Raw genomic sequence first — 22,327 nt, 5'->3', positions numbered from 1 at the left:
ATAGCATATAACTTCTTTTCCCTCAGAGTCTAAAGCACTGTCCTCAGGTGCTGCTCATGATCTTCCCGACTTCGGGAATACACTAGAATATCATCAATAAAGACAATGACGAACGAGTCAAGATACGGCCGAAACACACTGTGCATCAAATGCATTAAGGCTGCTGGGGCATTGGTCAGCCCAAATGACATGACAAGGAATTCGTAATGACCATACCGAGTCCTAAAAGCAATCTTCGAGATATCTGGCTCCTGAATCTTCAATTGATGGTAACCTGAGCGCAAATCAATCTTAGAAAATACTCGTGCGCCTTGGAGCTGGTCAAACAGATCATCAATACGAGGAAAAGGATAAAGGTTCTTCACTATAACCTTGTTCAACTGGCAAAAATCAATACACATACGCATAGAACTATCCTTTTTCTTCACAAACAACACAGGAGCACCCCCTAGGTGATACACTGGGCCGAATAAAACCCTTATCAAGCAATTCCTGTAATTGATCCTTCAACTCAAGAGGAGCCATACGATACGGAGGAATAGAAATGGGTTGAGTGCCCGGAAATAGATCAATGCCAAAATTAATATCTCTATCAGGCGGCATGCTCGGAAGATCGGCTGAAAACACATCAGGAAAATCTCGTACTACTGGTGTTAATACCTAATTTTTCCCAATGTATTTTTAAAGATGCAAAATACTTTCAAAATAGCATATTCATGCATATATAAGTATGTACAAATGTTTTATTATTTTTCCTTAATTTTTAAAAGATTTTAAATCAATTTATTGCCCTATTTTGTTTCATAAAAACCCCAATAATTATTCCTAAAATTACCATTTTGGTGATTAATTTATTGGATTCTCATATTATACTAAAATATAGCTAATATAATTTTTTGCATATTTTTACAAGTCATTTAATATTTTTAAAGCTAAATTGCATATAATTATAATATTAGTCTCTTTTAGATTTAATTGCTTTTATATTTATAAAAATTAAGTACAATATTTGTAAATTGATAATTATGTATTAAAAATCATTTCAATACCTTCAATATGTTTTCAGAAATTAATTTGCTATTTTTATAAAATAATTAAAGGGAAATTGGCTATTTAAAATCTAGCCCAATTTTACTTTAGTTATGGCCTGAATTGAACCCTCAATTTGAAGCCCAATTCCCATTTAAACCGACCCACAACCCATTTAAATAACCCAACCCGGATCCCCCACCTAACCTTTTCAATCCTGGTCGTTGATCTAAATGATCAACGACCTATATCAGCCCTTTCCATTTCTAATCCCAAACGACCTCTTACCCCACCCCATTTCACACCAAACGCCGCCCTTGAATCCCCTTCTCTCTCAACTCTCTCTGCAATCCCTCACAAACCCTAGCCGCCGCCATCAAACTACAACCCTAATACCTCCTAAATCTATGGCTCCCAAGGTCATCAGAGACTTGTATCCACCTCTCATGGCTCCTACATGTTTGATTCTGTGGTCTCATGACCGGATCATGAAGGGTTTTGTCCAGTATTTGTTCGATGACTATTCTCCGGTCGTCTCTGACCTTTTTCCTACCAGCCATGGCTATTCGAGTCAGACTTTTGACTCTCCTGCTTAGATCGATTGTTTTCAAAGCCTTTCTCATCATTTGGGGTTTTTCTGAAACTTTAAGCTCTAAGGTTCTTCCGATTACTTTTAGATCTGCTTCATGTCTATGTTTGTTTTGAACTTCTAAATGTTTTTCTCGAAGTCTCTTTTAAGACTCTACTTCCAAAACTCTTTATCTTTTAGGGTTTTCTTGTTAAGTTATTTCGAAGCTTTCTCTGATTTTTGACATGTTCTCCTATATTTGTTCACCTATCTAAGTTTGCATGACAAAAACCCTAGTGGTTTCTATGTTTTCCTGGTCCATTTGTATTTATTTGTTTGATTTACCTATTTATTATCTCTAGGCTCGATTGGTATTAAAAACCCTAATTTTGGGTTTATTCGAGTTCCTGGGACTACTTATTTGTTTGATTTGCTCGTTCATCATCTATAGACTCGATTTATTTCAAAACCCCTCATTTTTTTGGGGTCTATTCGAGTTTCTGAAAATGCTTGTGCAATCCATCTGTTTGAAGTTGCTCGACTTGATTTGAAATCCTTTTGTTTCAGCATTTGTTTCTTTATGTGATTATGGTTTCTTGCTATCATTGAAACTCGACTATACTTTTTCAGAAGGGCCTTTTTCTTGACCCTTTGCATGCTTCTGATACTCTCTCTTTTCTCTATTACTAAGTCAAAAAATTGATCTATGAGACTACCATGTTTCGATAGTTCGTTGTCTACTAACTTTGTGATTATTATTGCATGCTGCTTCTCTTTGCCATAGTTTGGCCTCGCATGCCTAATGTTTATGCACTCTATTTATATGTTGAATTCCCCTCTTGAATGATCTTCAATTTTGGGCTGATTTAAAACCATTCCTTGTGGAATTTTGATTGCACTCGTATGTTAAGTAATTGATTCTTTTCATTGTTTCGCCTTACTGAATCCCTTCCCAAAATAAGTACATTCTTGTACATAGACTTAATTGCTTACTCAATTGTTTTACTACTTCTTTTATGGCAACTATCAGTTTGCCTATAAATTGATTTCTTTCCTTATTCTTGATTCCATCACTGCCCGTTAAGGAAGCAATCCCTTAATTAAAGGCAATCATGTGTGTAATTGATTCTGAATAGTGATTGTTTCTATGTTTGTGGCTTATTACCTCTCTTTTACTCGTTTTCAAAAGCTATAAATACCTTGTACTTCTCTTCTTTCAAACACGAACACTTTTAGCTTTGAACTCACACTTACCCTCAAACACTCTCTCTTACTTTACTACTACTTGCGCTACTGCCTGTTTAGCCGGCTGAAAGCCAAGGCTATATTTCGAAGTCCTTCTACATTTCTTTACTGCACTTTGCTTCTTTGACTGGTATGTTCTAATTAAGTTTTAAGCATCAACAACAACATGTCTCTTTACTATTTCTTTCTTCTTGTCTGTCTCCTATTGTATTTAACTAATTTCTATTATTAAGCATGCTACATTCTGCCTTCCTTGCTCTGAATTAGTGTTTCTTTATCATGGTTTGAGCACCTTAAATTCCCACCCCCAATATGTTTGATAACTGTGGTTGGTATTGGCATAGCAACATTAAGCATTGTCGTCCATGACTCAAACTTGGTCCTTCTGGGACCATAACCTTCGTGTTTCCTCTGTTTGTTGTATGTTTTGGTTGGCTCATAGGCATGCCAGCATCTTTTATTGTTTTGCATGCCCAAAGCTGGCCTTTGCTCAATTACACAGGCTCTTCGCAATGAATCCCCAACCCCTGAGCCCTTGCATGAAGTTACTAACTCTGTGTTTTACTGGTTACTGCTTTCTTACCACCCTTTACCCCTCTCCTCAATTGTAAGACCCCTATTTCTGCACTTCTACTATCTTCCTAGACTTATGTTCTCCCCCCTCATGTGAGCCTTGCCTTGGGACCCATGAGATCCCTTTGAACTTGGACACATGAGGGCTGGCATTTCCACACTACACTCATCTTTATTCTGGTTATGTAACTTGGGTGTGAGCACTTCCCGGGGTCCTATTGAGGCCCTTAAGGAACTCTGACAAACTCAAGTCTGAGAAAGGCTTTGGATCAATGGCATTTTGAGGTGGTTTATTCCATAACTCAAAGAGGAAGTCAAGAATCAGGCTTCCTCTGGTTGTATCTTTTCTTTTTGTATTTTTTCTGATGTAATTCAGTATTCCTAGTTTGTAATAACTTGTAATGATTATTTGGGGCTGGTTAGTGAAAAAGGGTTGGGTAATTATGCATGTCAGGGGTAGAAAATATGCCTATAGGACTACTTTAAATCCTGCATATTCAAGCTATATTTAGAAACCATGCCTACAGGGTATTTTAATTCCGCATCTTCAAATTGCATTTAGAAAGCATGCCAATAGGACTGTTTTACATCCCACGTGTTCAATTTTGCACCTTAGACATCATGCCTATAGAGGTTTATTTACTCTGCATGTTTAACATCACGCCTAGATAACCTGCCTATAGGACTTCATTCTAAATTTTGCACGCTTGTTACCACTCTGACATCATGCTCTAGGATTTAAACGGCTATTAATCAGTACCATGTTCAAATCAGTATGCTAGATACCATGTTCATAGGAATAAAAATCAGCGATAGTGGATACTGTCATCTGCAGAAACTGAACTATTCTAATTATAAATTCGTCTATTCTGAACCTTTGTGTAATAATCTAATTCCCTTATTTTCAACGAGGTTTAGCAAGCATTCCTATAGGATTTCAAGTAATTCATTTTTTGTTATCACTGTTTCACCACCTTCTGAATTAAGTAGATAGCATGCCTATAGGACCCGTCTAAATACTTAGGCAAGCCTTATAGTAATAACTGTAAAAAATTGAATCTGCTTTTGTTAATTGCTACAACCAGCAGGCAGACCTGATTCGAACTTCTCATCTGAGTTATGTAATAAATAAACCTGCTTCGATAATCAACTCCCCTTGCCTTTAGTATTCTAATCAGACCTAAAAAGTACGTGCAAGTCATGCTAGTTGTGTGCTTTGTTTTGTGGAGGTATACATGAGCCTTTGTCTATTTACATGCTTCCCCTTTATATGTCGTATTATCTGTTTTGTATGTCGCCTTAGACTTTTATCCTTTGAAACCAATCAACCTAATATCCCTTCCCTTTAGGAATAGTAATCCTAAGTGCCTCCGGGACTATTAGGAATGGGATGGGTAATATCATGCGATAGTAATCGAGACCAATCCGCGCTTTAATACCTTAACGGGGTGGGAAGGGTAGATATGGATATAATGACCGGTGTGCTAATATCATGTGTATCCCCTCTTCTGAGGAGTGTCTTACCGGATATTGCATTGATGTGATCCATATTTTATATAAACCTAGGACCCCCTTCCCCTTTATTTTAAACTTCTTTTCAAAAACTCTTCTTTTAATTGTTCTTTCTCTTGTGTGTTTAATTTAAATCCCCTAATATTTGAGCCCATACTTGTCTATTCGCTAAATTCACAATGACTGTCTGGCCGAGAACCACACTGGTGGATCTTGAGGGGTGCCTAACACCTTCCCCTTGGGATAACTTAAAGCCTTTACCCTATCTCTGGTTATTCAAATGATTTAGAATTGAACCCCGTTGGTTTCCTAATGTACCTCAAATCATTAGGTGGCGACTCTTCAAATTGCAAAACCTAGTTCCCCAATGGAACGAGTTATCCCAACCGAATGTCACAAACCCAATTTCGCAAGAAAAAGGGGGAGGAAAGCATGTCGACTCTGCTGGAGATTTTTAGGCTTTTATCATTTCAAACTATCATTGTGAATTTATGCTCCTTTATGTGCAATTACTTGTTTAATTCTTTTAAGCATTCAATTCCCTTTTCAACTGCAAAACTGACTTGTCTCCCTTGTTTCTTTCCTGTACTGCTACTTTAAATTATGAAACTATTGTATTTACTGCTTTCTTAACGTGCAAATACGTGACAATATGCTTTTAATTATTGCATCATCATGCTCAACATCATATTCCACTCGTGCCAAACAAATCCTATAACAGCACTTATAATGAGTTGTTGTGCTCGTCCTATATTATTACCCCTAAATCCGGAAAAGACATATTTGCGGTAAAACCAGTCGATCAATGGTGTAGTCGACGGTTCTGTGCCTTTCCCCCTTGAGTTACCCGCTCAAGGGTACTAGTCTAAAACCCCATAGAAACCTTACTTTATTTAAACTGTGCATGCATTATAGTCAAACCTAGCTGGGTCAGTTATGTTGTCCACATAATGATCCTTTAAGATAGCATCGTCCGAAGTCCACTGGGTTTCTCTAAACCCAAATAGACATCACCACATTCTGTGCATTTGTTTGGAGAACTAAATGCTTTATAGTAATTGTTGGTATTAAATAGTCGAGTCCGGTGGGGGTAAGGGTCTAACCTAATTTGTCTTGCAGAAATATGAGGCACGAACTCCCTAGATTTGACATGGTCACCAACATCTACCCAAAATTGCTAAGCTGGTGGGAGGATCTTCACTCTAGTGATCAAACTCTTGTCCGGAAATATCTAGGCAACCTACCTTCTCTCCTGGAAGTCCAACCCAACAACAAGATCATAAAAGCTGCTACTTTGTTCTAGGATTGTGAGAGGTCTGTATTCTGCTTTGAGGACATTGAAATGACACCCTTACTAGAAGAAATAGGAGGACTGGCCAGTATAGCATGGGAAACTCCGGGTTTGTTAATGCCTGAGAACCGCAAGGGCAGGGGCTTCCTCAAAATGATGGGTTTGAAGAAGAATCCAGAACTGACATGTTTGAAAGAATCCTACGTCCCTTTTGATTATTTGTACGAGAGGTACGGTCACAACAAATCCTACCATACCTATCCTGTCGAGTTCGAGCATATTCACCGAAGGGTCTTTGTATTAATGTTTTGTTTCCTAGGGTTGATCGTGTTTCCCATGAAGAAAGCAAGAAGCCATACCAGGCTGGCCATGGTAACTAAGACCTTAATGGAAGGGATTGGTGGACAACCATTTAGAATTGTGCCCATGATCATTGCGAAAATATACCGAGCCTTGGAGAAGTGTCAACAAGGAGCCAAACACTTCGAAGGCTGCAATTTTCTACTCCAGCTCTGGCTCATGGAGCATCTCCAAAGGGGTGAATACCGACAAGAGATTCAATGAAGTGATTGGGATGATCATATTGCTTTCCATCATCCGAGGCGAATGAATTACATGCCCAATATGTTCGCTCAGCCGGAAGATGCAAAAGGATGGGTTGAGCTATTTGATAATCTAACTGAGGGCTAGGTACAATGGATGTTCGAGTGATTCCCTACTGAGGAATTCATCGCCTGATCCAGGGATGCACCATTTCTAATATTGATTGGTCTGAGAGGAACATACCCTTACGTCCCTCTCCGGGTTATGAGGCAAGCTGGTAGGAAGCAGGTTATACCCAGGGTTGACAAGATGAGTCATTTCTGGGCTGACTTCCAGGCTGATGATAGTCCTTATAAGTGCCAACCTCAGCATATGTGGCACTACAAGATTGTCATGGGGAGAGATACCATTAAGCCAGACAGATACCACGCTAGTTGTGCTTCCTACTATTCAGGCTGGTTGGAAGATAAGCACGAGGTCTAGGCCAGCCAGGGTTTGCTAAGGGCCACAGGACTATAGATGAAAGGGCCGAGGCACAGGTCAAATACAACCAATTGCGCAAAAGGATCCGGGAGTGCAAAAGCGAACACCGTGAGATACAAGAAGCCAACCAGAAACTGATTGAGGAATGGAAGGACATGGCTGTCAGTGCCAATAAGCGACTGGGATACTTGAAGCGAGGCATAGTGGAATTAGAAAGGAAGTTTCTCAAGAGTGTCGAGGATTGCCAAAATGCTAAAGGAAATGAAGGCGGACATCTAGCCAGAGCCTACCTATTGCTGGGACTTCGCGAGCTGGGAAAGCTGTTCGACGGAGCCAAGGATGCCAAATCTGGGGAAGGTCCTTCTGGGACCAAATAGATAGCAGTTTTTTCTTTTTCACTTTATAAAATGTAATAAGGCCAATGGCCATTAGTGACATTTATTTCCTATTTGTTTAGTGTCGATTTGGGATTCGTCTTATTTTTCCATCAATAAAATGAGGCATTTAGCATTCTAAGTTCTCCAAATCAACTTGTTGCTAGGCCTACCTCGGGCACAACGAGGCTCCCAAATTAGGACATGCTTTACATTCATGCACTACCTGTTTAAATATTGCAACACTTTTTATAATCCCCACTAACTTGGTTACCTTTTGTTTTTATGTTTTATTTTTTTTTTATTATTCTCCTCCCCGAAGGTTAGTTCATGCACTCTGGCAACATCATCCTATTCCACGAGATCCAGGGGCCCTCCACCCACTCCTCATCTTAATCCTGTCAAAAACAAGAACAAAGGGAATATGGAAGATTTGAACAACGGCAGAAAGGAGAATTAAACTGAACGGGTAGAAGTCACTCATGGTCATGGTACTCAGGTTTCCAAAGAAAATGCATCCCAACTCGAACAAAAACTGCTGAAATTCCAAGAAGAACTTGATCAGGTTCGGAATCTAGCAAATCTGTCATTTTCCTTCGCCACTCCAGATATCAATTTTCCAAATGCTCAGAACCCTACACCTCCACAACATATCCCAAAGAAACAAAACCATCCTTCTCCTCACCATCACTGCAACACCTGCCATACCTCAAAAAACACCCCGCTGCTCATCCCAAAACTCTAAAACTCAAAAAATGACCACTTTCACACCCACCATAACACCCCCATCTACGTGGAGACCATGCCACATTCTACCCAACCCATCTCAAACACTCCCGAATCTGATGATAAAGACTTGCTCATCAAGAACCTAGCTGAAGAACTTAAGAAATTGACTATCCGGATTCAAGGCGTTGAAGGGAGTAAGGGAATTAAAGGGCTGAACTACAAAGATCTTTACATGTAGCCCGATGTCGAACTTCCCGAGGGGTACAAACCTCCAAAGTTCGAAATGTTTGATGGTACAAGGGATCCAATAGTACATTTGAGAACGTACTGTGACAAGCTAGTTGGGGTAGGAAAAGACGAAAGAATCCGCATGAAGCTTTTCATGAGAAGCTTGAAAGGAGACGCTTTGTCCTGGTACATTAGCCAAGATCCGAATGAAGTGATCGAACTGGGTAGGCATAGCGTCCAACTTTATGGATAGGTTCAGGTTCAACACAGAGAATGTGCCAGATGTGTTTTATATTCAGAATCTAAAGAAGAAGCCCACAGAAATGTTCCGCGAGTATGCTACTCGCTGGAGGTCCGAAGTTGCTAAGGTCAGACCTGCCTTAGAGGAGGAATAAATGAACAAATTCTTCGTCCGGGCTCAGGAGCCACAGTATTATGAACGACTAATGATGATTGAGAGCCATAAATTTTCTGACATTATCAAGCTGGGTAAAAGGATCAAAGAGGGCATCAAAAGCGGTATGGTTACAAACTTCAAGGCCTTGCAAGCTACAAATAAGGCCTTACAGTGTAGTGGCGTGTCCAAGAAAAAGGACGTAGGGGTCATAATAGTTGCATAGAGAACCAAATCTCCTGTCAAATACCAAATTTACCCAACATCTCCACTCACATATCAGCATACTCTAAGCTACCAAGCACCCTCACCCTCTTACCAAACTCCACCACCCACTTATCAATCACCTCCACCTCCCACATACCAGCCTACTTCACCCAGATATTCCCAACCCGCACATGTTTACCAATCCTACAATGCTCAACTATCCCACTATCTATCCCCTCCTACATGCCAAAACTTCCCTAGACCTCGACCAAGCTTTGATCGCAGACCTCCAAAACAATATACAGCCATTGCTGAACCTATTGACCAATTATGCGAAAGATTCAAAGCCGCTAGTTATATCACCCCCATCCCTGCTGCAACCCCTGAAAACCCTTCTCAGTGGGTTAACGTAAACAAATCCTGTGCATACCACTCCGGCATGAAGGGACACACCATCGACGAATGTCATTCTTTGAAAGATAAGATCCAGACTTTAATTGATAACAAGATTATTGTGGCAAAGGAACCTACTCCAAATGTCTGTAATAATCCGCTGCCAGACCATAAGGGTGGAGGAGTTCACATGATCGAAATAGAGGATGATTGGGATACCGAGGGATCGATCGGGTTGATCGTAGAAGGTGATGACCCAAAGCAGCCAATAGTTACTCTTAATCCGATCATGGTACAGATTCAGCCCTCTGGGGACGCCGAGGTAAATATGTCTGTGCCACTTGAGTTTGAAACAACGTCATCTGCAAAGACACCAGCACCAATTGAGGTCAAATTCATGTCTCCAGCAAATGCACCCCCACCATTTGAAGTTGCAGTTTTACCACCCAAGGCATGCTCCGTTCGGAGTAAAGATATCCATGCCTATTCCAGTGGTGATGTCAACTATGACGCCATACCATACAAAGGCTATACCATGGGACTATATAGCCTAGGCAAGGAGGAAAGACCAGGTTAGGTTCGTAGAAACTATTTCCGCACAGGGTATGACAAGAACGAGTAGAGTTTATACCCATGAACACTTAGCTGAGTCAAGCAAGCAGGCCTCCAGTCGGCCACCCTTCATCGAGACAGGGCCGAATGATCTTTACAGAAAGATACAGGCCAAGGAATAGTCGGTCATCAACCAGTTGAACAAAACACCAGGGAAAATCTCTATACTTGCTTTGCTAGAAAATTCTGAGGCACATAAGAATGCTCTGCTAAGGGTGCTGAGTGAAGAATATGTGCCAAGCAACATCACTGGCGGGGAAATGGCTAACATGGTAGGACAGGTATTGGAAAGTCATAAAATTACTTTTCATTAGTATGAGCTACCACCTGAAGGGTTGGGTCACAACAAGGCACTACACATCAGCGTGCAATGCGAAGACTATTTCATTACTAGAATCCTGATCGACGGGGGTTCCAGTCTCAACATTTGTCCACTGGTAACACTCAAGAAGTTGGGCAAAGGACTGCACGAGATAAAGGATGGAGCTATCAATGTGAAAGCTTTCGACGGCTCCTAGAGGTCCACTATTGGGGAATTAGTCTATGCTTACAAATGGGGCCAACCTGGTTCGATGTTGATTTCCAAGTAATAGATGTGCCAGCATCTTACAATCTGCTGTTGGGACGGCCATAGATCCATGCCACTGGGGCCGTAGCATCAACAGTGCATCAGGTAGTAAAATTCAAATAGAATCATCAAGAAGTGATCATTCACGGCGATGGTAGCAACCCTATATATAGTCGCTAGACCATTCTGGAAATCAAAGGAAGAAGGAAGCTAGGTGGAGAGACTTACCATCACATTGAACGGGTAAATGCTGTTGACAAAGACAAATGGTGGGATAACAAGATCAAGATTGGAATGGGTACGAACCTGGCAAAGGGCTCAGAAACAACTTTTAAGGAATCACTAGACCCATAAAACTTAAGAAACATGGCACTACTTTCGGTCTGGGATATGAGTACACCTAGGAAGAATTCAACAACTGGTCGCCACCATGGTGCAATCCTTACTATCCACTGGAGCAGTCGATACCACATTTGGAGCAGACTTTTCAATAGGTCGATATTATTTCTGGGTCAGATGGGTGAAGAACTTGTTCTTAGAAGACAATGACATGGACTGTTATGTTGTTCTCGAGGAGAGGGGGAGGAAGGCCCGTCCATACTAGTTGGAAGCAAAGGAGCACGCCTCAATAACTGGACCATCAGGACAACCAGAGCCCGATGAACCTCGGGGTAACAAGGCTAAAACAAGCATCATGCACTGTTTTATTTATTAAATGATTTTCTTTTTGCATTTTTATTCCCGCAATAAGATCTCTAATGTTCCAGAACAGTTATGCAATTTATCAAAGCATTTTAACTTTTCTTATGGTTCTACGTTCATTATTATTTTTCTCTCATTACTTTACTTATACAACATTACTATTACTTATCTTGACGAACCCACGACTGTGACATGCAATGAGACAACACAACAAATGGACATAGATTCAGAGGAAGACGACATACCAGAAGAAATTGTTAAAGAAGTTGAGAGTTTTGAAAATAGACCTAAGTCCAACCTAGACGAGACAGAAGTTGATAACCTGGGAGATGCAGAAAACGTCAAAGAAACACGAATCAGCTTCCACTTATCACCATTAGAAAAGAAGGAGTACGCAGATTTTCTAAGAGAATATGAGGACATATTTGCCTGGTCGTATGATGACATGACTCGCCTGGGTATGTCTATTGTGGGTCACAAACTGCCAACCGATCCAACATGTCCACCGGTAAAGCAAAAGCTCAGAAAGTTCAAGCCAGACATGAGTTTATAAAAATCAAGGAAGAAGTCACTAAGCAGGTCAAAGCTAAGGTTCTCAGGGTAATAGAATACCCGACGTGGTTAGCCAACATCGTGCCAGTACCAAAGAAGGACGGGAAGGTCAGAGTCTGTGTCGACTACTGGGATCGCAATCGGGCCAGTCCGAAAGATGACTTCCCTTTGCCAAACATACACATCCTGATTGACAACTGCACCAACCATGAGTTGCAATCATTTGTAGATTGTTTTACTGGTTATCATCAGATTTGGATGGATGAAGAAGATGCTGAGAAAACAGCTTTCATTACGCCATGGGGAATGTACTGTTACAAGATGATGTCGTTTAGGCTAAAGAATGCTGGGGCCACCTACATGAGGGCCATGACTACCATTTTCTATGATATGATACACAAGGAGATAGAGGTGTACGTAGATGATGTCATCATCAAGTCCAAGAGAGCCACGGATCACAATGTCCCCAACAGTCACAATATTGCAACCTGTTATCATCTAAGAAAGATCTATTACTATTTGCCATTTTTTCTTGCATTAGGATACCATTCTGCCTTCCAAGACTAAACACTATCTCCATCTGCATTTTCTGCATTGCATAAGGCTACCATTCTACCTTTCGAGACTAAACTCTATCTCCATCTGCATTTTCACATTGCATAAGGCTACCATTCTGCCTTCCAAGACTAAACACTGTCTCCATCTACATTGCATAAGGCTACCATTCTGCCTTCCGAGACTAAACGTTGTCTCCATCGGCATTTTCTGCATTGCATAAGTCTACCATTCTTCCTTCTGAGGTTAAGCTCTACCTCCCTATGCATTTGCATTGGCTGAAAGATCGCCACCTTATCTGCATTTGCATGGCTGAAAGATTGCTGCCTACTGCATTGCATGACTGAAAGATCGCCTCCTTATCCACATTTGCATTGGCTAAAAGATCGCCGCCGTATTCACATTTGCATGGCTGAAAGATCGCCACCTTATCCACATTTGCGTTGGTTGAAAGATCGCCATTTACTGCATTGCATGGGCTGAAAGATCGCCGAACACTGCATCTCATGGGCTGAAAGATCGCCAAATCATCCGAAGGCATCATTATTCGGAGGCATCATTCTCATAGCCCGAGAACATCATGTCATGGCCTGAGGATCCCTTTTAATCTTTTGCATATCGTTATTCAAAGGCATCATGGTTTGGAGGCATCATCCTCATATCCCGAGAGAATCATTTCATGGCCTACGAATCCTTTATTATACGCTTCATGGACCAGGACATCATGGTCTAAGGACGTCATTCTAACCATCCAAAGACAATCCTCATGGTCCGACGGGAAACTGCATCATGTTTAAATTTATGCACAATATATGCTTGTATTGCTTATTTGCAGGTAAACCGGCGAGCAACGACCATCTCGGCGGGATCGGTCCCGCTCCAGTTCCCACAGCCATGTCAAACCTTAACCATTCCCCCACCCCGAATATTGCGTCCGTTCTCGAAAGTCTCCATTGGCACACTCTGCCAACAGATTCCAAACAACACATGGCCTGATTCCTGTAAGACCAGGGATATGTAGGTAGCTCAGAAGCCAGGGTGCGGCCTAATTCCTCAAACCGTTTAGCTTGGTCAAAATTGGCCATCATGTCTTTACCCGACAACTCTTTCATCCTTCCCGGGTAAAGAGGGGCAGCTGTTGATACCCAATTTTTCTCTATGTATTTTTAAATATGCAAAATACTTTCAAAATAACATATGCATGCATATATAAGTATGTCCAAATGTTTTATTATTTTTCCTTAATTTTTGAAAGATTTTAAATCAATTTATTGCCCTATTTCTTTTCATAAAAAACCCAATAATTATTCCCAAAATTACCATTTTGGTGATTCATTTATTGGGTTCTCATATTATACTAAAATATAGCTAATATAATTTTTTACATATTTTTACAAAGTCATTTATTATTTTTAAAGCTAAATTGCATATAATTGTAATATTAGCCTCTTTTAGATTTAATTGCTTTTATATTTATAAAACTTTAGTCCAGTATTTTTAAATTGATAATTATGTATTACAAATCATTTCAGTACCTTCAATATGTTTTCAGAAATTAATTTGCTATTTTCATAAAATAATTAAGGGGAAATTGGCTATTTAAAATCTAGCTCAATTTTGTTTCAATTATGGCCTGAATTGAATCCCCAATTTGAAGCCCAATTACCATGACCCAATTTCCATTCAAACCGACCTACAACCCATTTAAATAACCCAACCTGGATCCCCCACCTAACCCTTTCATTCCTGGCCATTGATCATTTAGATCAACGGCCAATATCAGCCCTTTTAATCCCAAACGACCTCTTACCCCACCCCATTTCACACCAAACGCTGCCCTTGAATCCCCTTCTCTCTCAACTCTCTCTGCAATCCCCCACAAATCCTAGCCACCGCCATCAAACTACAACCCTAGTACCTCCTAAATCTATGGCTCCCAAGGTCATCAGAGACTTGTATCCACCTCCCATGGCTCCTACGTGTTCGATTCTGTGGTCTCATGACCGGATCATGAAGGGTTTTGTCCAGTCTTTGTTTGATGGCTATTCTCCGATCAACTTTGACCTTTCTCCGGCCAGCCATGGCTATTTGAGTCAGACTTTTAACTCTGCTGCTTAGATTGATGGTTTTCAAAGCCTTTCTCATCATTTGGGGTTTTCCTGAAACATTAAGCTCTAAAGTTCTTCCGATTACTTTTAGATTTGCTTCAAAAACTCTTTATCTTTTAGGGTTTTCTTGTTAAGTTATTTCAAAGCTTTCCTTGATTTTTGACATGTTCTGCTATATTTGTTCCCCTCTCTGAGTTTGTATGATAAAAACCCTAGTGGCTTCTGAGTTTTCCTGGTCCATTTGTACTTATTTGTTTGATTTACCTGTTTATTATCTCTAGGCCCGATTGGTATTGAAAACCCTAAATTTGGGTTTATTCGAGTTCCTAGGACTACTTATTTGTTTGATTTGCTCGTTCATCATCTCTAGACTCGATTGGTTTCAAAAACCCTAATTTCTTTAGGGTCTATTCGAGTTTCTGAAATTTCTTGTGCAATCCATCTGTTTGAAGTTGCTAGACTTGATTTGAAAACCTTTTGTTTCAGCATCTGTTTCTTTATGTGATTTTGGTTTCTTGCTATCATTACAACTCGACTGTACTTTTTCCGAAGGGCCTTTTTCTTGACCCTTTGCATGCTTCCGATACTCTCTCTTTTCTCTATTACTAAGTTAATAAAATTGATCTAGGAGACCACCATGTTTCAATAGTTCGCTGTCTACTGACTTTGTGATTGTTATTGCATGATGCTTCTCTTTGCCCTAGTTTGGCCTTGCATGCCTAATGTTTATGCACTCTATTTATAAGACGAATTCCCCTGTTGAATGATCTTCAATTTTGTGTTGATTTCAAACCATTCCTTGTGGAATTCTGATTGCACTCATATGCCAAGTAATTGATTCTTTTACTTGTTCGCCTTACTGAATCCCTTCCCAAAATTAGTACATTCTTGTACTTAGACATAATTGCTTACTCAATTGTTTTACTGCTTCTTTTATGGCAACTTTCAGTTTGCCTATAAATTGATTTCTTTCCTTATGCTTGAGTCAATCACTGCCTGTTAAGGAAGCGATCCCTTAATTAAAGGCAATCATGTGTGTAGTTGATTCTGAATAGTGATTGTTTCCATGTTTGTGTCTTATTACCTCTCTTTTACTCGTTTTCAAATGCTATAAATACCTTGTACTTCTCTTCTTTCAAACACAAACACTTTTAGCTCTGAACTCACACTTACACTTAAACACTCTCTCTTGCTTTACTGGTACTTGTGCTATTGCATGTTTAGCCAGCTGAAAGCCAAGGCTATATTTCGAATTCCTGGTATTTTTCTTTACTATACTTTGCTTCTTTGACTGGTATGTTCTAATTAAGTTTTCAGCATCAACAACAACATATTTCTTTACTGTTTCTTTCTTCTTATCTGTCTCCTGTTGTATTAACTAATTTCCATTGTTAAGCATGCTACATTCTGCCTTCCTTGTTATGAATTAGTGTTTCTTTATCATGGTTTGAGCACCTCAAATCCCCACCCCTAATATGTTTGATAATTGTGGTTGGTATGGGGCATGGCAACATTAAACATTGTTGTCCATGACTCAAACTTGGTCCTTATGGGACCATAACCTTCGTGTTTCCTCTGTTTGTTGTGTGTTTTGGTAGGCTCATAGGCATGCCAGCATCTTCTATTGTTGTGCATGCCCAACGCTGGCCTTTGCTCAATTACACATGCTCTTCGCAATGAATCCCCAACCCTGACCCCTTGCATGAAGTTACTAACTCTGTGATTTACTGGTTACTACTTTCTTACCACCCTTTACCCCTCTCCTCAATTGTAAGACCCCTATTCCTGCACTTCCACTATCTTTCTAGACTTAAGTTCTTCCCCCCTCATGTGAGCCTTGCCTTGGGATCCATGAGCTCCCTCTGAACTTGGACACATGAGGGCTGGTATTTCCACACTACACTCATCTCTATTCTGGTTATGGAATTTGGGTGTGACCACTACCCGAATGTCCTATTGAGGCCCTTAGGGAACTCTGACACACTTAAGTTTGAGAAAGGCTTTGGATCAATGACATTTTGAGGTGGTTTATTCCATAACTCAGAAAGGAAGTCAAGAATCAGGCTTCCTCTGGTTGTAGCTTTTATTATTGTATTTTTTCTGATGTAATTCAGTATTCCTGGTTTGTAATAACTTGTAATGAACATTTGGGGCTGGTTAGTGAAAAAGGGTTGGGTGATTATGCATGTCAGGGGTAGAAAATATGCCTATATGACTACTTTAAATACTACATATTCAAGCTGTATTTAGAAACTATGCCTATAAGGTATTTTAATTCTGCATCTTCAAACTGCATTTAGAAAGCATGCCTATTGGACTATTTTACATCCCACGTGTTCAATTCTGCACCTTAGACATCATGCCTATAGAGGTTTATTTACTCTGCATGTTTAACTTCACACCTAGATAACATTGCTATAGAACTTCATTCTAAATTCTGCACGCTTGTTACCACTCAGACATCATGATCTAGGATTTAAATGGCTATAAATTAGTACCATGTTGAAATTAGTACACTAGATACCATGTTCATAGGAATAAAAATCAGCGATAGTGGATACTGTCATCTGTGAAAACTAAACTATTCTAATTAAAAATTCGTCTATTCTGAACCTTTGTGTATTAATCTAATTCCCTTATTTTCAACGAGGTTTAGCAAGCATGCCTATAGGATTTCAAGCAGTTCATTTGAGTTATCACTGTTTCACCACCTTCTATAGTACCCGTCTATAGTAGATATCATGCTTATAGGACCCGTCTAAAGACTTAGGCAAGCCTTAGAGTAATAACTGTAAAAAAATTGAATCTGCTTTTGTTAATTGCTACAACTAGCAGGCAGGCCTGATTCGGACTTCTTATCTGAGTTATGTAATAAACAAACCTACTTCGATAATCAACTCCCCTCGTCTTTAGTATTCTAATCAGACCTAAAAAGTACATGCAAGTCATGCTAGTTGTGTGCTTTGTTTTGAGGAGGTAAACATGAGCCTTTGTCTGTTTACATGCTTCCCCTTTATATGCCATATTATCTGTTTTGTATGTCGCCTTAGACTTTTATCCTTTGAAACCAATCAGCCTAATATCTCTTCCCTTTAGTAATAGTAGTCCTAAGTGTCTCTAGGACTGATAGGAATGGGACGGGTAATAGCATGCAATAGTAATCGAGACCAATCCGCACTTTAATACCTTAAAGGGGTGGGAAGGGTAGCGATATGATGACCGGTGTGCTAATACCACGTGTATCCCCTCTTCTGAGGAGTGTCTTACCAAATATTGCATTGATGTGATCTATATTTTATATAAACCTAGGACCCCCTTCCCTTTTATTTTAAACTTCTTTTCAAAAACTCTTCTTTTAATTGTTCTTTCTCTTGTGTGTTTAAATTTAAAACCCCTAATATTTGAGCTCATACTTGTCTATTTGCTAAATTCACAATAACTATCTGCCGGGAACCACACTGGTGGATCTTGAGGGGTGCCTAACACCTTCCCATTGGGATAACTTCAAGCCCTTACCCTATCTCTGGTTATTCAAATGATTTAGAATTGAACCCCGTTGGTGTCCTAATGCACCTCAAATCATTAGGTGGCAACTCTTCAAATTGCAAAACCCAGTTCCAAAAAGGAACGAGTTGTCCCAACCGAATGTCACAAATCCGATTTCGCGAGAAAAAGGGGCTGCGACAACTGGGACTGAATCAACTGAAGGGGTATCCATACTGACATCTCTCACATAAGCTAGATGCGCATCACACCCCTTCTCAACCATACACTTTCCTTTAGGAAAGAAATAACTCTACTGGGAGTTTGATCTAAAGTACCCCTCCACTCAACATGCGGTACAGAAGGCATAGCCAGCGTCACGGTTTTGGTGTGACAATCAAGAATAGCATAATGGGCGACAACCAGTCCATGCCCAAGATAATATCAAAATCTACCATTCTGAGCAACAATAAATCGTCTCTGGTCTCAAAACCACTAAGACCAACCACACATGACCGATAAACGCGGTCCACAACAAGAGAATCTCCCACGGGAGTAGAAACATAAACATGGGAACTCAAAGAATCCCGAGGTACACCCAAATGCGGAGAAAATAAGAGGACATATAAGATTAAGTGGAGAATGGATTGAATAAAACCGATGCATCTCTGTGACAAACCAGTTTAATACCTGTGATGACAGAATCGGAGGCAACAGCCTCGGTACGGGCAGGAAAGGCATAGTATCTGGCATGGCCTCCCCCTCTACGGTGACCTCTACCTCCCCGACCTCCACCTCTAGCTGGTTGAGCAGGTAGGGTAGCAATTGGAGCTGTAACCATAACCTGAGAACTCTACGGGGCACGATGTGGCTGGGAAATCTGTGGAGGTGCACCCCTCCTATGTCTAGGGCAATCCCTCACCATATGGCGTGTATCACCACACTCAAAACAAGCTTTGGGAGGACGTGGCGGCTGTGACTGGCTCGGGCGCTAGACTGACCATTGAAAGCACCACGCGCAGGAGGCGCATTAGATACTGGAGGTGCATAATAAGGCCCCTGGGGTCTAGGAAGAGCTGGAACACCAATGGCTGCTGGAAGAGCTGAATGAACTAGGTGACTCATATAACCCCTACCATTACAACCCGTTGCTGGGGCACGGGCACCTGAGTAATGGTCCGACTCTCGAGACCTCTAGTCCTCCCTCTCCTCTCTCTCCCTAGCATGCATACCCTCAATCCTTCTAGCAATGCTCACCACTTGCTGATAAGATATATCCATCTCCAACTCACGAGCCATGCTATACCTGATACTATGAATAATCCTCTCAATACTCCGAGACAGTCATAGCACCCTGGCGCAAATGATCAAACTCTACACGCCATGTGTCCTTGAGGCTCTGAGGAACAAACTCTCTTTGGAACATATCTGAAAACTGAGTCCAAGTCAGTGAAGCTGCCTCATCCGGACTGTCTAACTCATAGGTATGCCACCACTCATAGGCGGCTCCTCAAAGCTGGAAGGCAGTGAAAGAAACCCCACTCGATCCTAATATACCCATAGTGCGGAGGATACGGTGACACTTCTCCAAAAATCCCAAGGTATCATCGGAGGCTAACACACTAAATACAGGAGGATCATACTTCTTGAACCTCTCAAGTCTCTGCTTCTCATCCTTTGAAGCCGTTACCCTTTCCTCGGGCTTACTTGGAGCTACAGGCTATACAAGAATAATCTCTAGGACCGGATAAACATGCACTCACTGCTCAGTAGTGCGGACGGCGGGAGTCTGTGCTCTTCCCCCTACTTGAGATGTGGCTGTAGCAAGGGGGAGTAACCCTGCCTGAGCCAAAGTGGTGTACATGCTCATGAACTGCGTAAGAGTCTCCTGGAGAGCTAGAGTAGTTGTAGCAGTAGGCATATCAGGTGCCTGGACTCCAGTTGGAACTGCTAGTGGTACCTCGGCGGTAGCTCGTGCGGGTGCTCTGGCTATACCATGTGCGTGTCCTCGGGCTCTACCCCAGCCCTGGCCTTTGACGACTACAGTAGGGGGCGCGGGTGCCTAATCATCTCGAGTGGCGTGTGTCCTCACCATCTGTGAGAGAATAGAAGATAGAAGTTTAGAGTTGTGATGTCAAAATCTCGCACGACAAGCAAATGAAATGAAGTGGAATTTTCCTAATAGGTACATAACCTCTCAAAGATAAGTACAGACGTCTCCGTACCGATCAGTGAGACTCGAATAAACTGGCTTGTGATTCATGACTCCTATGAACCTAGAGCTCTGATACCAACTTGTCATGACCCTGGTTTGCCCTCCGTGAACCATCTTGATGGCACCTAGTCTCTACGACTAGGTAAGCCTAACAATGCAGAAAATAAACCAATTTTCAGAAAGAAAACAATTAAAAACCGAAATAGTGAAATTAAATAACGTTTAAAAGTATTGCTCGGCATACACAATATCAACTCTCAAGAACTAATACATTTTTCCAAAACCCTGAGTCTCATGATCACAAGCCTTTGAATGTTTACAAGTATCTAACTCCAGAGTATCTAACAAAGGAAAGAAAATACAGAAGGGCTAATACTTAAAAGGAAGAGTAGAAAGGGACTCTTCGGTCTGCGCGCGACAGATATGCCTCAGAGTCTCTTCAAGCACCTCATCTCAAACGTGATAAGTCTGAGTAGAAGTACATGTATCTGCACATGAAAAACATGGGGAGAAAGGGCATGAGTACACCACAGTCGTACTCAGTAAGTGCCAAGCCTAACCTTGGTCGGATAGTAACAAGGAAGATCAGGGCTCTACTGAGGTTAAATAAAATATATGGTTCAACATTGTAGAACAAAACAGTATAAATAAATACAACAATAAAAGTAACAGATGATATAAAGGATAGCATCAACTACTACAGAGGCAAAGTAAACACATAAAGAAATACAGCTCAACTCAAAGATAACAACCGGGGATCTCCCAGGATAACGTCCTATAGTTCCAAATGTAAATATCCAGTGGATCTCTCCGGATACCGTCCCATAGTCCAACTCATAGTACGAGGGGATCTCCTGGAATACCGATCCGTAGCCCCAAATGTAAATACTCAGTACAGGGAGAATCTACCGGGTGCAATCCTGTAGTTCCAATGTAAATGTGCAGGGGGATCTCCCGGAATACAGTCCCGTAGTCCCAAAGTAAATGCACACCAACAGCAAGAAGAGTACACATTTCAATTCAAGTTCCATACCAAGATAAAATAGGTATTTCTAACCTAGCATGCTGCACATAATCCAAATAAGGCAGTTTGAACAAGTAAGGAAATTAAGTCAATTAGACATGTTTTCCTAAGCTAACAACAGACTTAAATTGCAAGTAATATAAACAGGAAAGGAAACATACTAGTAATTACTTAATTGAAACCGGTTTTTTCAATAATTAGCACAAGTACGCACTTGTCACCTCACGTACAGGGCATTTCAATTATCAATAATACCATATCCTAAGGGGAAGGTCCCCCACACAAGGTTAGGCAAGCTAGTTACTTCGAACCGGCTCAAAGTCAACCCGAAACCACGTTCTTGCCACGAGTACTCGACTCCAAATGGCCCAAATCTATTCAACTCAATTGCATAATATAAATAACACTTCAAGTAACTGATTCTACAAGGAAATTCTAAGCTAATACGTGAAATTAGGTAAAATGACCAAAACGCCCCTTGAGTCCACGTCTTGGAATCGGGTAAAATTTACATTTCCAGAATCCTGACACACTCACGAGTTCAGTCATACCAAAAGTACCAAAGTCAGACCCTAAATGGTTCCTCAAATTATCACTCAAAAGTTTCTAATTAATCAAGCCCTAACCCCTAAATTACCACTGATTTTCCTTAAATTTTCATGCTTATAATGATAAAAATCACCTCAATAACGAGTTTAGGGACCAAAGACTATACCCCAATGAATTCCTCTGAAAATCTCCCTTGAAAATGCTCCCCAAGGCTTCTTCCCATTTGAAAAGAGGTGAAAATAACTCAAATTCGCGAAGGCAATTATTTATATGTTCTGCCCAGCTAATCCGCTTCTGCAGTCATGGGATCGCATCTGCGGTCCCGCTTTTGCGAAACAAAGGTCGCATGTGCGACAAGTCACTAACTCAGCTTTTTTCGCACCTGAACTC

The sequence above is a fragment of the Nicotiana sylvestris genome, chromosome 4 (assembly GCF_000393655.2).
Source record: "Nicotiana sylvestris chromosome 4, ASM39365v2, whole genome shotgun sequence".
Lineage (NCBI taxonomy): Eukaryota > Viridiplantae > Streptophyta > Magnoliopsida > Solanales > Solanaceae > Nicotiana > Nicotiana sylvestris.
Note: the sequence above shows the minus strand (reverse complement) of the source record.